The sequence below is a fragment of the Labeo rohita genome, chromosome 11, assembly GCF_022985175.1.
Source record: "Labeo rohita strain BAU-BD-2019 chromosome 11, IGBB_LRoh.1.0, whole genome shotgun sequence".
Classification (NCBI taxonomy): domain Eukaryota; kingdom Metazoa; phylum Chordata; class Actinopteri; order Cypriniformes; family Cyprinidae; genus Labeo; species Labeo rohita.
The window spans coordinates 9,463,520-9,480,805 of record NC_066879.1 but is presented as its reverse complement, the minus strand read 5'-3'; the positions used below and the strand labels follow the sequence as shown (position 1 = coordinate 9,480,805).

Here is a 17,286-nt window from a genome sequence, read left to right as displayed (position 1 = left end):
TGTAAAAAGTAGTCAAAAATTGCATTTAAGTTAAAGTACAGACATTCAGTGAAAATTTTACTCAATTAATAATACAAGTATCCAGCCAAAAACATGCTCAAGTGAAAGTAAAAATATTTGGTAGCAACTTGGCTGCCTCAATATGCACTCCCAGATTTGCTGGTGATTTTTTGAAACCAGAAATGTTACCACTGAAGCTGAAAGTGTGTGCACGATGCATGAAAACAAACATCATCGGTTCTCATGCATCAAGTACACACCGTTGGGATTCCATTTACCGTAATTACTGATAATCATAGAATACTGGCCTTTAAATGTGTTCAGGCCAGGATTCTTATTAAACATGTGAAGATTGGAACAGATAGGACATTTTTATGGCTGAGCTACCACACCTTCTATTCCCATGGAAAAATATCAAACCCTTTAACAAAAACTCAATCTTCGCTATTTAACATTGCAAAGGCCTTTAGATTAGACTGACCAAATATGATGTTGAAGTCATTCAATCTCTAGGAGGAGTTTGTTAGAGCATTAAACATGCCACTTCCTATTGCCAGCAGGTGGCGCTATGTCTATAACTTAATATGGTAATGGACATGTGTTCAGGTCAGGACTCTTATCAAACATGTGAGCTTTGAGGCAGATCGGACATTGTATGGCTGAAATATGACAACTTCCTTTTTCATGGCAAAACATTGAAGTTTGTCAGGCTGCCAACTCAAAAACTCAAGATCTTCACAATTTAACGTCACAAAGGGCTTTAGATTACACTGACCAAATTTGGTGTTGATCGGTTTAAATCACTAGGAGGAGTTTGTTTAACTACAATGCCTGAAAATGGCAAAAACGGCACAAAACTTGCAGAGAGAATTCAAAATAACAGACTTCCTGCTGGGTTTCGGACTTTGTACCGGGGGACTTTTTTGTAGGTGTGTTACATGTGTCTACCAAATTTCGTACATGTATGTGAAACATAGCTCGATGGGCACTGAATTTTTATAGGTGGTGCTATCAAGCCACACCCACATCTGAAAGCCATATTAGATGTAATTTTTCACTACTTTTAGCATGTGTGCAAAGTTTTATGAGTTTTCGAGCATGTTTAGACCCACAAAAATGCATTCATTTTGGAGAAGAAGAAGTAGAAGAATCTGAGCAATAGGATCCAATAGGATCCTTGCACCACTGGTGCTCAGGCCTTAAAAAGTACTGCTTTTTTCCTCAGAAATTTAATCAAGCAAAACTTAAAGAGGTCAGTTTAAATTGCACTTGGGAAAAATACAAACCTCCCATAAAAATTTTCAAGTACACTAATCAAGTAAAATTACACAAGTATTTTACCCCGCCATCACACCTTGCCTCTGGGTGCAGAGTCTAAACCCCAGACGAGCCCTGCTTGGAGCGCTCTTTCTTTTCTCTAAAAATCGGCAGGAAGCCAGCATGCTTGACCTTCTCCAAAGTCCTTTATCAGGTCGTGCTTCCATCTTTTGTTACTTTTAATGATATATAGTAATAATAATATGAAGAGTTCAGATGCAAAAGCCTAAATCCATCTGACGTATTTCTTTAAAATTAGCGTTTCTTTCTGGCTACTTTGTATAGGTTTCTATGCAAGTACTGGTACTTCTGATTGGGCTGAGGCTAGAATTTAGCGAGTTTGATGTAAAAGTATTTGATGGACGTATACTGCCAGGAGCATTCACTCAGTATCATTATCTCATTTTTACCCGAGATGGCTTTTAGCTGGTTTTGCATCTGAAGTCTTCATATAGTATTATATATTCCTAAAAATGCCACTTTGGGTGGCTGGGCCAGCCCTGAGTAGCACTCTTTTCATGTCACGGCCTCACTCAGCAGCCGCGCATCACCCTATGAACGACCGCACCATGGTGCTCCTTGGCTGGTACCTGCAGAGCTGGACCTGTGTGTAAGAAGACAGCACACTGCGGTTTTAAGTACAGGTCTAAGTACACACGGCTGGTAGAGTGAAACTGCAAAAAAGACTCATTAAATCAGTTATGGTCCCTTTCAAATGCTCCACCTAGCAGGGCTGGATTAACATAAAGGGATAGCCGCCCATGGGTGGAGGGGGCTCATGACTGGCTGGGCCAGGCTAGTCTGATTGGCCATCAGGAGGACCCAAACTTTTCAGATGGGCCGATCGCTAAATCTCCACCACGCACCCACAAATTAAAGGGGGTCATAGATTACGATTTCACCTTTTTAACTTTAGTTAATGTGTAATGTGGCTGTTTAAGCATAAACAATATCTGCAAAGTTAAAATGCTCAAAGTTCAATGTAAAGGGAGAAATTGTCTTTTATTGAAATCACTTTTTAAAGGGGTCATCGGATGCCCATTTTCCACAAGGTGATATGATTCCTTAGGGTCTTAATGAAAAGTCTCTATTATACTTTGATTAAAAATTCTCAATGGTTTTGTAAAACAACACCCTTTTTACCTTGCCAAAATCAGCTCTGCAAAAATCATCTCATTCTAAGGGGTTGTTCCTTTAAATGCAAATAAGCTCTGCTCACCCCGCCCCTCTCTTCTCTCTGGAAAGATGGTCTTGTTTATATTAGCCGCATTTAGCAGCGTTTAGCCACTAAACTTCCTAACTACCACGTTATAAGGAAAGGCGAACGCAAAGATTCATAAAAATGCTTATACTCACTTCTGCTGTAAGTGAAGCCGGATCATGAATGATTCGCGCGAACATAGACGGATATATGTTGATCGGGAGGCGCAGTCCCATCACAAACAAACGTAATCCACTGCATCTTCAGTGGCTCAGATCTCGGGAGTAAATGACGACCACTATGTTCATTATTACATCCAGCAACACAACACCTCAATCGCTCAATCGGAGATATTCTTGTCTAACTTACATCCCTGCTCTGGCATCAAAACATGGAAAGTTACTAGACTGTCACAGCTGGTCTGAGGTAAGAGCTCATGTCAATCAACTATTGTGGGAGCGGCCTCACACCGACAGGCATTTGAGAACGGCTCGCCTTGAAAAAGGGGATATTATTTTTACAGATTAATTAAAAACCACTGCATGGATTTTTATCATTATATGGTAGATTTGTACATACACTGCCAACACACATTATAGTTCAAACAACATGAAAAAGTGAACTTAGCATCTGATGACCCCTTTAAGGCCTGCAACAAAAGCCTGGTAGGGAATACATCAAACTGCTTCCAAGGTTAGTGATATCATAAACCCTGAAATTTACATAAACCCTGCCTCCAGGAACATACAACTACCCATAATTGTAAGAGTCCTGATGTTTCCAGACAATGTGCACTAGGTGGTTAGCAAATTACACACTGGGCCAGTTAACCAATCTGATCCTATTGCAAATTTCCGAGGGAGGAACCAGGAAGTTAAGCCCCCTGCAATGATCTGAAAGGCCGACCTTTTCACCCTCGGAATACGATTTTAAACGCCAAAAGCTAAACCGAATGCGATTTCAACCGAGGGGTACCTCTCCGATCTGATTTGTGCCACCTCAGATTCAATTTGACCCACTCTAACCCCCCAAAACTCGTCGATTTTGACCATTCGATGCAGACGATCACCGGTGTATTTAAACTTTCACTGCTAAATACAAACGTGCTTTTGAGCCTTGTCTGGCGCTGCGCCAGATATAGACTCTCTCAGTGCTTAGCATATATCACAACGATTTCTTGTTTTTAGCCACATAAAAATAATGTTTCAGACATTTAAATTAATTACTAGCAAAAAAGACATTTGTTAAATGTTACACGCTGATGTTTGTGAGTTTGTTAAATGCACTGGTGTGTAAGGAAAGTGGCAATAATCCTTTCAATTAAAATCTGACGGCGTATTTTATTCATATAAAATATGCTTCGTTAGCCCCCACGTTAGCCTCACCTGAGAATTATACAACGCTCCTGAACGGGGATTAATGCGCTCCGGGTAAAAGTTTTTTTAATTTCATTCTCCTCTTTAACCACTAGATGACACAAGAACCACAGCCGCTTTTCATTATAGATTTGTAGCAAAAAAAAAAAAAAAAAAAAAAACGCTATATTTCCCGAATGTACTTTGAGACGAAGGTTTTGTTAATACTTTTCAGTTTTGTTCATGTTAAGTAAATAAATATTAGAATGATATTTAAAAGTATGGCATTTGTGATTAAAATGAAATTAATTTAATCCAATTTATTTGCTCACAAAATGTGCTGCTCCATCAATGTTCAATAGAAACACACATATGTCTTCTATAGTCATACAGTACGGTATCATAGATCATATCTGGCAAATCTATCAAAATACTATCAAAATAATTTGTAGGCCTACGTCATGGTTGTTTAATGTCCAGGCCATTATACACTATTTATGAAGCCTAAATATATAGCACATTATATGTCTGGAGTGGTGAGACTGTGTATTATAAATACCTTATGCTAATAAACGTATTAACATTTAAGGATTAATCTTTACCTGAAGCTTTATCAGTCTATCAAACATTAAGGTGTTAATGTGTTTTATTATAAACGTCAGCGTAGGCTATGCTGTGAACACTATCTAAAAGATCTAATATCTAACTAAAATGAAAACTGAAACAATTTTTCAGATGTTTCTTCACGATGATAGCACAGTTTTAATGACTACTACAGGGGCTCCAGAAGTTATTTAGATACTTGAATGTCATTACATTGGATATATATTAAACCACAGCTTCTGACAAAAGGTAAGAGTTTTCCTCTGAACTAACTTCTGTTTTTGCTTTGAATTGGCTGAGTTGATTTATATTATGTTCCCATTTATTGAAGTCAATTTCCCTCGTCATCAACTCACCACAGGTTAAATGTCCAGTAGAAAGTAGTGTATCGTCTTCACTTTGAACAATACATCTATTGTTTTGTATTTTTTGTGAAATGTTTTATTTGTTTTATGAAACAACAGTTTGATACTTTTGAAATGTAACAGCATTTAAATGTTTGTTTTTTTTCCAGGCTGATGAAGTGCAACTATTTGTTGCCCGTTTTATATTACATATAAAAGGTATAAAAGCTGCCTCTGTACTGGTAACCTTTCAAAAGGTACACTTTTGTACTTTGTACCTATTGCAACTTACAAGATAAAAGGTGCGTATTAGTATGCGTATTACATATTAGCACCTTCCTGAAAGAAAGTGTACCACCGCAGTGAAAAGCATTTGTACCTTCTTGTCTGAGATTGTTAACACTGTATGTTTACAAAAATGCAATACTTGGTCTGTCCAGTAGGTGGAAACTAAATACTGTGCAAAACTTTCTGCACTTTAACCTGATACGTGCATATATCAGTTCTCAGAAATGGCCTCTACTTGCTACATAGAACATTTTTATCACACTTAATCAGATCATTTCAGATAACAGCAGAATGTTCTAAAATTATCTGATGCGTATTTTATGTTTAGTGGGTTTTTAGGTTGACTATCACACGTTAAACATACTGAGTGTTTATATTAAATGCAGTTAAAATGCACTTACTCTAATTAACCTAAATTCGTTATTAATAACACTTTGTTCTTGGCAACACTGCAGGTTGTTTATTAATGATAAGCGAAGACATACCGCTGTATATGTTTGCATGAGAACTCCAGCAGCAGCTAGACATTATTGGTGCCTGTGATAAAAGGGAAGGGCCCCTGGCAGGGAACGTCGCCAAATGTATAGATAGCATCATATAGCGTATATACATTTATGTATACATACACACGCGGACGGGTGTCTAAATGGGCGGCTATTGTAATGGGTTTCGATCATCAGCACAAATAAATCACCAGACTCAAACATAAGTGTTTAGAGCGAAGGTCATTTAGTGTGGGACCTTCCTCTACTTATTGGCGTTGAGTCATTTGTAGATGTTTCCTATAGAGTGGGGGAAGGCAGCCCCATTGATTCAGAGGTTTGGAATTTGCATCTGATTGCTGTTTGTCAACCAATGGTTTGACTCCCCGAACGCGGGCACCGCCTCAGATTAGACGCACATATGATGTTACTGCCAAATTAACCTCTATATCGAAATCAAATGAGGAAGAGAGACGTGCTTTAGAGAGAGCAGAAGCCATACTGTTTCTATAGGCGCTCGTATGTTCGTGACTGTGATCAAATATTGACTAAGAGAGCGTGGCGACCGGGTTGTTTTTACGGGCAAATCAGGAATGTTCCTTCCGCTTCCCAAGAAAAAAACTAAACGGAAGTTAAACTGGTAAGTGAAGTGCGTCTTTTTTCCTCTCAGCCTATTTTCCTGTTTCTGTTGACTGTGTGGGAAATACATTACCTCTCTGGCGAACAATCACAATTCGGGAGGTTTAATAAGTTTTAATTTATGTCGTTATGTTGTTTGAAGTTGATCATATGATGATGTGTTTGTCTGGCAGTGTTGGTGTCTGTGTATTTTACAGACATCAGAATAAACACTCGACACATACACATATAGTAACTGCCATCAGGCACGCGATGTATACATGCAAATAAGTGTACATCCCCGGGTTGTTTGGTTTTTTTCTTCTTTTTTTTTTTTTTTTTTTTTTTTTTTTCCATTTCAACAACTTGGATGAAGTTTTGATAAGGTAAGTAGCGTTTTAATTATATTTTTTCCCTGTCAGGTCGATTATCTGTGATCTTGTGGATTTTTATTTTATTTTAGTTACTTTTTTTTTTTTATTAAATTAGCTTTTATAAGACAAATTACCCATATACGTGTCTGATAACTAACAGAATGTAATTTTCTGCTGACATTTCACATTTTAATTCTTAGTCATTAGACTACAGCAGTTAGAGACTATAATATTCATTGTGAAAAATGTGTTGTTGTTGTTATTAATGATAAGGATGATTATAATTAATGTCATTCTATTTATGTAAAGTAGTTTGCTTTCTACATGTGTGCAAGTGTTTTCCCCTTATTTTAGACTATATCTAACTGTTACATTTAAAATGTTACAGTTTGCTCATTTCGGAATTAAGTATCTTCAAGGTTAAATAATTATGCAATAGCAATAAATGGATAAAAATAAATCTTAAAACACAGTAGTATAATGGCAGGGATCATTTTGACAACTTTGTCATCTGTATGTGAAACTTGGAATATATTTTATTGGAGAATGCTATAATCAACCATAAAAATGAATTAATCTATGCACGTTTACATTTATATACATTTGTTATAATGAATCTTGGACAAGACGGGTTTCTTAAATGTCTTGTTGACTACATGAAAACATAAATGAGAAGTGTTTTGGATTTTGTCATAATTTGGGTTCTCAAAAGCAGAACGAAAGAGAAAGTGCATGGAATGGAGAGTGTTTACTCATGTTTTCCTTTGGAATAACAAACACTGTGGCTTGTTTGTCTGCTAAATTGACAAATGTTCTGTGTGATTATTTTCAACTGGTGCCTTTTATCCATAAAACTGATAAATAACCAAAATTGGAATTGTGTGAATATTATTGAACCAACTTGTCAATCTCAAACTTTTTTGTGATATAACATATGATGTATAAGCATGTTTAACCTATTTATATTATATATATGTCTTCCTTTCATAATGTGAGATATAACTTATATCTCAATATGCATTCATATCTGGATTTAGATCCTTACAGATCTATCACTCCCAAGAGTAAAGCAAACCTTTTTAAAGAGTCCTGCTGCAAATATGGGTTAAGACTGATTTGATTTCATTCTCTCCGTTCTTAATAACCTGTTTAAATCAGCACAGAGCAGATTTCTCCAGCCTTAATTAGATTTCTGTTCCACATAAACAGAAAAGCACGTTTGTTTGCATAGACTACACATGGCTTCATCACACACTGTACTGAAACACTACATGCACATGTGCACAGTGTGATTTGCAACAACAGCTGGAAAAGATATTTAATTCCGTATCCGCTCACACTTAATCTGGAGATATACAGGCATTTAGGTGGTGTTTACACTATGCTGTTTTCAACTAAAAACAGAACATTTGTAATGCGATTTCATTTTGGGAGCCTTAAAATGCAAAGTGTGGGTTTTTGAAAACAATACTGTTATTGTTTCCATGAAAACTACCTAGGGCTGGGCGATATGGGCAAAAAAATTATCACAATAATTTTTTTCATATCAGTCGAAATTGATACTTATCACAATAAATCTTTATTTCTTTCAAGTTTAAAGTCAGATTTTTGCTCCAAAGTGAAATAAAAATTAATATCTGCATGTTCTAATGAGTTATATTGTTTCAAATCAAGAAACAGGTTTGGGTTGTCTGATAATGATAATGATAATGATAATGATGATGATAATAATAATATCCCTTATTTGTCTCTTAGAAATGCACATTTGATAGTAGCTTGAGGATGCAGAGGTAAATTTTTGTTCATTATCAATCAGTCACATCTGTAAAAATTGTAGCAACCTCAGTTTTATGTGGTTAAACTTATTCTGACCCAGTTTTTTTTTTTTTTAAGCATAGGTCTCCCATAGTAGCAAGCATACATTTTAACTCTTGATAAACACAGTTAAAACCACACATAATGGTACCTCAGTACCATGGTAAAAATATAACTACATGGTTTTATAGGTAGCCTATTTGTATGAAAAACGGTCATCTAAAAACAAGTGCACACATGCTTAATCACAAATACATACATACTATAATCAGTGTCGGTTTTAGTTCGTTTGACAGATACTTGCCGAAGGAATAGCACGAAATGCAGTGTTTTAGTCCTTTTATCAATTTATTTTGGGTTTATTATGAAACTGTGGTGGGCCGCCACAGTCTGGTTAATTAATGGGAAACGCTGATAATTATATACCATTACTCCTAAACTAAAATTCAATGTGAATTTCCCACATTGCTGCCACAATACCATGGTGCAGTGAGTTTTACTACAGTAATTCCATAGAAAATGATGGTGATGTGTAGATTGAAATGCCTTCTGATCTCGTTGCACACAGCTTTAAACTAGTTGAATCACTAATTGAGTCATTTGTGTTCATCGCTGAAGTCAAGTGTTTTACACTGGACCTCACAGTGCTGTTTAGTGCTCGCGTGACGGAGTAAATGCATCTTCCCAAGTGAGCTCGCACAGCACGGCAGTTTGAACTTTGGTCCGAGAGGATAAACAGCCTGATTCAAATGAGTCGCGCTGTTTCCTTCTGCTTTTGGCACATAAAAATTATATCGAACATTTATCGAACTGTTCATATCGTTTTATAAATCATTAAAATTATATCGCGATAATTATCGTTATCGAATTCTCGCCCAGCCCTAAAACTACCAAAAGACAAATCTGTGAATTTGTCTATGTGCAGGTTGATAGTGCTTCTTTACAAAGTGACATTGCCAACTAATGGCCTGACATTTTTGCAGATCTGAGTGATCATTGTCATCTGTACGTGAAACTTGGAACATATTTAATTGGAGAACGCAATAGTCAAACATAAAAATGAATGAATATATGCACAGTGTTTACATTTATATCAATTTTAAAATGATTCTTGGACAAGACGAGAGTTTCCTAAATGTCTTGTTGACTCCATAGAAAGATAAATGTGAAATGTGTTGGATTTCGCCATAATTTGGGTACTCAAAAGCAGAACGGAACAGAAAGTGAAGGGTGTTTTACATTTTCCTTAGGAATAACGAACACTGGCTTGTTTGTCTGCTGTCGGGTGCTTTTAGGCACTATTAAAAATCTTGTGTTGGTTTACGGGGCCTCCTGCTAAATGCCCTTTGGCCTGAGAGAGAGAGAGCGGATTAGTGTTAAAGACGTGTTTGGTTATATATTTCAGGTCTTAAAGACCTAACAAGCTGAGTCTAAGAGATGGTATTGTAACAAACTTGTGCACAGGAAGCAACATTCACAATGCAGACATGCATTTCTAATAACACGGTTCAGTTTCCAACAAGCCAGGCGACGTGATTCTATACCAGTCCTGCGGCTAGAGTAGAGATAATGTAGAATAGACTGTTTGTCAGCAGATTTGCATGAAACGCAAATAGGTAGATTTTATAAAGATTTTTATGAGGGGACAGCAGCATAAGAGGAACTATAATGCTTGTGAGGTCAGAAAATGACGCGATACAATCTTAAATTGTGTTTTAATTCTAATTTCCTGATAACGTGACTCTTTAATGATACAATTAATGTGGACGTACCATAAACAATATACTTTTGCTGTTGCGTTCTATGTATTTTGGGGGTGTTGGTGACCTGCATATGTGATGTTATTGAGTCCTGGGGTTATTTGTATGTGAAATAAGTGGGTGTGGGGTTTTAACTGATAAGGTAAAGTACGAGCAGGAATGAGGCCCTGCATCCTGTCGCACCTGTCGTGATTAGAATGAAACAACCATATCAGCCGTCATCTTATTCGCAGGTTTTCAGGTTGGCAAACTCTCCTCTGAGCTGGCCAAACTGGTTTCAGCTTTGCGTGTTACTAGGTAGTGTTGAGCGGAATCAGATATCTAGTGTTGCAGCTCAAGGAGGGAACTGCTCTGTTTTTAGATTAATCCATATGCGTGTCTCAGTGTGGCCATTTTAGCATAGAGCTCTTGGGCAACATTTTACTCAAGTGAAACAGAAAGCACTAGTTAAACAAAAATGCTATACAAACTAGTTTGTCAGGGTACCAGTACCAATACAATTCCATGGATCTCCATACCAATTTTGACCATATCAATTCTTTCCTATTTTTTTAAAATGATTTTACTATTTTATAATAAAATATGAAATAAATAAAAGTAGTTATTGATGCTTATTAATACTTATAAGTAAGTAAAACATTAAATAATAATGCATTTTGTAAACTCTGCATTGCACAAGACTTAATCACAGATCAATTTCAACACGTCAGATGTGAAATGTTTTTGTTTTTCATCAGATGTTTTTCTCCCATCCTTTGCTGTGGTTATTGCTGCGTCAAACAATGTAATTTAAGATTCAGTCCACGCAGTTGTCCCTCATCAAGCTGTGTTGCCTATTTAGCAGCATGGAAAAATAAAACTTCTATTCAAATTATGATTCAGTGAAAACTGCACAATGAATCACTTATTTACATTGTGTTTACAGTTTATACTTTGTTGGAAATGATTCACAAGCGCGCAGGGATCCTGCTGAACAAACTCCCGCTGATTCTAACTTAAAAGCTTCTGATTGGCCACTGCGTTCAACAAACATGTCTGTGATTGGCTACAATCCTCAATGCTGCAAAAATACATTGTAAATAGAAACATTTGACGCTCTTCACAGCACACTCACAAGCATACAGGAAAATTTGAAAGTAGCTGCATTATCAGCGGGTGCTGAATCGACCCGGTACTACAGAAAGGTTGGTATCGTTGTACACTGTTTAAAAAAAAAAAAACAACAACTTCAAAAACGGTTGTTTTAACCTAAAAAAGTAAGTTTTCATGCTGTCTTAAAATTTTAAGTTTAGTCAACATGAAATGTTAAGTTGTACTACATGGGAAAACATGGATAATTGAGTTGAGTAAACTTAAAATTTTAAGCCAGCATGAACACTTACTTTTTTAAGTTGAAACTGATGACTGATGTTGTGAATTAAACAAAAGTTATAAAAAACATTATTTCCTTTGTTTGACAACAGGTTTAGAAAGGCTTATCATTGCATTAGAAGGAAAGATGCCCTGCGTGTGTTTCTTTTCATATGTAAGCGGGGAAGCGTTTCCTCATCTCAGCACGTGAAATCACGGGCACACGCAGCAAATTCAGAGAGAAATAAAACAACGAAATTATTTAAATGCAAAACTGTAAAACCGCAATTCACAAGCACGTATTGGACCGTGGATGTCGTACCGAACGGTTCGATATTATATTGAGAATTGTGACATCCCTAATATGAACTGTGAGGCAGGAAAATGTAAAAAACTGTGAGGCAGGATGCTGTAAATCCCCTATTTGTAACTGGACTTTGTATGTTGCATGCACGGATATGCTCTGCCTTTAACGTATGAGATGTGCCTATAAAAAGAGCCAGAGTTCATTGCTTCAGAATAGTGTTAGGAGGAGGTTGTGTGGATTCAGTTGAGTGGCTTGGCTCTGGTTCAAACCGTGCCTTTGCCAAAAGCCACATATTAAAACGTTTCAGTGGTGCACTGCTGTTCACCTCAAGCACCTGCCAAAAAAGCGATGATTTCACTATTTGGGAGTGTGCCATAAGGGAATCCCAGCCAGCTGATCTTCACTTTTCTTTCTGCCGAGCTACTTGGGAGTGACTTGGAGATACGTTAGGGTAACAGAAACTGCATTCTTAGTAGCTGTGGTCTGGAGCGTTTTGGGTCTAATTTGTTTAACAAACAATTCTGGTGTATAAAGTCTGGCAGTTTGCCATCATAGTTGCACGCAAACAAAATCAACAAACTTGATTTGCTGATGTACAACATTAATCATCCAGGCTCTGTTGTGGGTTGTGTATTTATACAACTGTCATTAGCTGAAAAGACTGGATTCTTTAGGTTATAATACAAAGCAAAAACATACCCTCCACTCACAAGTGTAGTCCTGCGTCAACCTACCAACTGACTCGTTCAGCCAGTTTATTTCTATCAGGCACATACCTCACAGGCTGGAAAACTGCAGTCCTGACCTACCACCCTTTGATTGCACATGCTAATGCATGTTTGGTAGTAAAAGTTGAAAAGTGTCAGTGTTCTACAAAGCTGACATTTTCTCTGAGCTCCGTTGTTGATGGGGATCATAAAGAGTTAAAGAACAATAACAGCATTCACATGAAGATTCTGGAATGCAGAGACGACAATTTAACAAAATGCAGCTATAGACCCGAGCTGTGTTGTTGTACAGAGATTTCAGTCAGAGCTAGAAAAAGAATGATGGTAACATAATGTGATGGACTTTTATGATTAATGATTGACAGTGGAGTCCGTCAACTATTTGGTTACCCATATTCTTCAAAATATCTTCATGTTCAACATAATAAATAAACTCATACAGGTTTTATTTTAGGGTGATTTATGGTTCATGTCAACAGATCTTGGAGAATTTGATTTTATTGTTACCAAATTCTTTGTTTTAGCATGTCCAATTATTTGAATGCATAAAAACTACTTTGTTTATGAAAATTTATTCTTAAAATAGCCTTTTGAATTTTTTTTTTCCCCCCTCAGAAATTCTGTGTTGTGTATTTAAATTTGTCTGGTTAAAAGAGAAGTCCACTTCCAAAACAACGTTTTACAAATAATTTACTCACCCCTTTGTCATCCAAGATGTTCATGTCTTTCTGTCTTCAGTCGTAAAGAAATTATGGTTTTTAAGGAAAGCGTTTCAGGATTTTTCTTCATATACTGGACTTCAATTGTGCCCCCAATTTTGAACTTCCGAAATGTAGTTTAAATGCAGCTTTAAAGGGCTCTAAACGATCCCAGCCGAGGAAGAAGGGTCTTATCTGTCATTTTTTTTCAAAAAAATAAAAATTTGTATACTTTTTAAGCACAAAAGCTTGTGTAGCACAGGTTCTGGCATGCACGTTCACAACATACTATTGAATCATGTCAAATGGTCACGTGGAACGTAGGCGGATCTATAGACCCAATGTTTACAAAGTGAACGCCCAAAGACTAAGAAAGTGCAAGTAAGTCAAACGCTGTTTACAAACAAAAAAGGTACAACGTGTCGGATGATTTTGATGTTGTAGGAGAAAATAATACTTTACCTTTTTTAGCCGGAGTACACCGACGATGAACCTAGACGTGATTCGTAGTAGGATGTTGCGATTGCGCGACTGAATGAATCCCTCCCCGAGACTAACTTTAAAGATTCGTTCAAAGTGAACAAATTGTTTAAGAACGACCCGTGGACGCGCATCCGAGAGTCTGTGCTACGCAAGCTTTTGTGCTTAAAAAGTATAAAAAATTTTATTTTTCAAAAAAAATGACCGATCGTTTCACTAGATAAGACTCTTCTTCCTCGGCTGGGATCATGTAGAGTCCTTTGAAGCTGCATTTAAACTACATTTCGGAAATTCAAAATCAGGGGAACAATTGAAGTCCATTATATGAAGAAAAATCCTGAAATGCTTTCCTCAAAAACCATAATTTCTTTACGGCTGAAGACAGAAAGTAGTAGTAGTAGTATGTACATCTACTGAACAGTATATTTCTGGCATAACGTCTTCAAGTTAAACTGAAATTTTATTTTGACGACTTGCTCTGAATGTTGTTCATGTATTTATGTCCTCATTTAATGAAACGACAGACACTGAAATCACCGCAAGCGTCACATGCATTTGCGTCATTCATTCACACAGACACGCAGAAATGCCAGATTCATATTTAGTAAATTTGTGTCTTGATATTCACAGATAGTAGTCCATATCATTTCACTTAAGAGTAATGACCTACTTTTGATTAATTCATTCAAAGTTTGACAAATTTGGTGACATTCCGCTTTATACAGTAAATTCCGTTTTTATGACTGGATGCCGCGATTCCATCCACGTTTTCTGCATCGCAGAAACCATAGGGCCCTAAAAGATGCAGTTCATATGTAAAGGTAATGTTTTTATTATCATAGTTTAAGGAGTTTATCAATATCGTGGAAATTGATTTGCAACAAAAAACTGTTTACTGTTAAAACTGATCTGAATGTCAAGGAAGACTTATATCTTGTGTCCTGTATCTGCTCACCAATTCTTTCAGGTTTTTCACAAATTTGAATCAACTCTTCACTGTGTTTTAAGTAAGTTTGTTTGTTTGTTTTTTCTTTTTAAAGTACTGTTAATATTACATGATGTCTTCTTGATTGAGTTCATAAAGGATGCATCCATAATGATCATAAATGGACCAGCCATGTCCCAAGGACATGATTACGTGTTTAAGTGTTTCATGTTAACTCTTATTCTACAGTATATTTACACAAAATTCTCAAAGTGTATTTTAAATATTTGCACTTACCTGCTCTCTCAGACAAAAAGGTACAAAGGCTTGCTTTCACTGTGGTGGTGCCTTTTTAAAAGGTATACTTTTGTACCTTTTTTTTTTTTTTTTTTTTTTTTTTTAAACCTTAAAGGGTGCATATTAGTTGCTTTTGAAAAGATACCACCCAAGTAACACATTGTGTACCTTGTTTTGTAAGAATGTGCTAGAAGATATTGAAATTGATGGGATGATGATTTTTGTTAAAGGAGAAGTCCACTTCAAAGATTCATGAACATCCAAGATGTTCATGTTGTTCTTTCTTCAGTTGTAAAGAAATAGTTTTTTGAGGAAAACATTTCAGGATTTTTCTCCATATAATGGACTGATGTGGTGCCCAGATTTTGAACTTCCATCCGGATTCAAACGATCCCAAATGCGGTTGTAAACAATCCCAGCCAAGGAAGAAGGGTCTTATCTAGTGTAACGATCGATTATTTTCATTTTTTAAAAAAAATGCTATTTAAATACTTTTTAATCTTAAATGCTCATCTTGTCTTACTCTCCCTGAATTCTGTGTATTCTGGCTCAAGACAGTTAGGATACGTTGAAAAACTCCAATCGTATTTTCTCTGTCAACTTCAAAAATCATTTCAAAATTATCCTACATCACTGCAGAAGTAATGACCCAGTCTTTGCAAAGTGAACATGCAAAGAAGATCAAACACCCATAACAAATATATAGGATGATTTTGAATTTGAAGGAGAACATGAGATGGGAGTTTTTCAACATACGCTAACTGTCATGAACTGGAAAAAAACAATCCAGGCAGAGTAAGACAAGACGAGTGTTTGACATTAAAAAGTATATAAATTGTATTATTTTTATGAAAATAACCAATCGTTACGCTAGATAAGAACCTTCTTTCTCAGCTGGGATTGTTTACAACCGCATTTGGGATCGTTTGTAAGACAATCCCACTATCTAACATCAATTTTGTTGTATAACAGTGCTTATGGCTGGGTGACAAGCTCCTGTAATATGCAGAGAACATTTTGAAAATGACATCTAATCAATTTTAAATCGAACTATTTTGTACCGTATCCATGTAATTCTCTAGCTGTAAGGACTATCTCTCCCGGGTTTTCTGCAACCGTGATGCGCGTGCATCCTGAATGTTTACAAACATATAATTGGTCTATAGGTTTCTTTAAAGACTGCCTTTTTACATCTAACAATGCAGTTTGTTTTATTTTTGTGAATGATTGTCTTTATCTTCTTTTATAGATTCTCAGGTAGCTAAATCTTGACAATTTCATGATGGCTATGGGGAAAAAAAGATCTGTGGAAAAACAGTTGATTTCAGATTTGTGTTTTCTTTACATGGCTTGCTTTTTAAATATTTGATAATGTTTACTAACTTCTGCTTTTTGTGGGTTCAGTAGCATTAGTGATGCCTCACTGAGGTAATGCTCATAGGAATGCCAAAGCGTTTTCTACATAAGCAGAATGAATGAGTCTTTTGCATTTGCCACACGTCTTCCAGACATCCGCTGGCTGTTGATGCACATTTTTGGTTGTTTGTGTTTACGATATGAAATCTGGTTTCTTGCATCTGCTTCACCAAAGCTGTAAAATTGAGGTATGTTATGTTACATCCTGTCCTTGAAGAGAAGGAGATGTTGAAGACTTTGTTTTTTGACATTAAGTGTCTTCACTATTGACAGTTTATTGCTATTTACATTTTTTTAGTTTGGAGTACCAATGCTTTAAACCTTCGTTTAAGGAAGAAACTTGTTTATGTAGATTTAATTGATCTTTTGTGTGTCAAGTCTTCACAATGGCACAATATCCTCAAGAATACGCGAGGTCAGGGCCAAACACGTGAAATCATATGTGCACTTCTGTTCTCATACTGTTCTGAGGAAGGAAGTGTCATGTATGTGGAGGCCCACGCTTTCACCCTCAGATTTGCCCACAGCCTTTACACACGGCATCGTCATGGGAACCGCTTAAGAGATGGTAATAAGGTCACGTGATTGGCTCATCTTTCTCTGAAACATTGAAAATACAGTTTTAAGAGACATCAGACAGACACTTGAGATTCAAGCCCAGGATCTCTCGCTGTAATTATATGTGAAGTGTTTTTCTGTGTTATCGAACACTAGCTACAAAAGAAAAAGAAAAAAACAAAACACATTTTATTTACATTTTATTTATTTACAACTTATTTTTTATTTTCTTTCTTCTTTTTTTTTTAAATAAATATTTAGAACAGTTTTGGGTTTTAGACAAGTAGCTTGCCAGGTGAGAAAAACTAATTTATTTAGTAATAGAATGAATATATATATATATATACACATATATACATACATACATACA

General features: G+C 36.3%; 1 protein-coding gene across 2 annotated transcripts in view; it reads left to right on the top strand.

The window, feature by feature from the left end:
• The first annotated feature begins 5,947 nt into the window (after window positions 1–5,947).
• Window positions 5,948–17,286, top strand: part of arid3a (AT rich interactive domain 3A (BRIGHT-like)) — a 53,770-nt gene continuing 42,431 nt past the window's right edge. Inside the window, exon 1 of one of the 2 annotated variants that reach the window (XM_051123270.1) lies at window positions 5,948–6,230. The gene's annotated coding sequence lies outside the window, so the exon portion shown is untranslated. Of the gene's footprint in view, window positions 6,231–6,260; window positions 6,595–17,286 lie in introns of those variants that run through there. The other variant, XM_051123272.1, reaches the window with a different exon arrangement.